The following is a 1018-nucleotide window of genomic DNA, read 5'->3' on the forward strand; positions in this document are numbered from 1 at the left end:
TGAGCTTCATAAAATAAATACACACATAACGATCGGTAGGTATTGAAAGATTATTTTCACAATCAAAATTTAGACACAAGTGCGTCAGAGAAGCAACATGTTACCACCACTAAGCAACCGCGATACTATCAGATTCAGGCAATTTATTCCTAAACCATGAAAAGATAGAACCAATGGAAGAAACCCAAAGGAGTCTCAAAGACTCAGAAACTGAAATGAGGACAATTTTGTTTTGTTTGTTTTTTCAACGTTTATTTATTTTTGGGACAGAGAGAGACAGAGCATGAACGGGGGAGGGGCAGAGAGAGAGGGAGACACAGAATCGGAAACAGGCTCCAGGCTCTGAGCCATCAGCCCAGAGCCTGACGCGGGGCTCGAACTCACGGACCGCGAGATCGTGACCTGGCTGAAGTCGGACGCTTAACCGACTGCGCCACCCAGGCGCCCCTTGTTTGTTTTGTTAAAGATAGCCACTAAAATACTTACCTGGCAGGGGAGACACCATAATCACGAAGGCGATTTTCCCAGGGCCAGGCTTATCCATTGCACTGCGGATGTGCTGACCCCTGCGATTTCCCCAAATGTGGGAAGCTTGACCGTGTAATTTGTGGTAGTGGGGACTGCATTTGCGCTTTCCCCTGAAAAGAAAAAAAAATAGCCACTAAAGACAATTATGAATATGGTGGTTAACTCCAAGTGTCTATGTGAAAAGATTTCAGTGATAATCATATTTACTTATTATAAATGATTTAAAGTAACTATATGAGGGGCTTCTGGGTGGCTCAGTTGGTTAAGCATCTGACTTCAGCTCAGGTCATGATCTCACAGTTCATGGGTTCGAGCCCCACGTCAGGCTCTGTGCTGACAGCTCAGAGCCTGGAGCCTGCCTCGGATTCTATGTCTCCCTCTCTCTCTCTGCCTTCCCCCACTCGTGCTCTGTCTCTGTCTCTTAAAAATGAATAAATGTTAAAAAAAAATTTAAGTAATTGTATGAAGTGTTTTGGACTGATGATTCCCA

The 1018-nt window shown here is 44.4% G+C and overlaps 1 non-coding gene across 1 annotated transcript; it reads left to right on the top strand.

Moving 5' to 3' along the window:
• The first annotated feature begins 478 nt into the window (after nucleotides 1-478).
• On the top strand, nucleotides 479-640 carry LOC123602845. Its single transcript, XR_006714613.1, has one exon. It is a non-coding gene; the product is annotated as a U1 spliceosomal RNA (small nuclear RNA).
• Nucleotides 641-1018: the final 378 nt, after the last annotated feature.

This window comes from Leopardus geoffroyi, chromosome D1 (genome assembly GCF_018350155.1).
Source record: "Leopardus geoffroyi isolate Oge1 chromosome D1, O.geoffroyi_Oge1_pat1.0, whole genome shotgun sequence".
Taxonomy (NCBI): Eukaryota; Metazoa; Chordata; class Mammalia; order Carnivora; family Felidae; genus Leopardus; species Leopardus geoffroyi.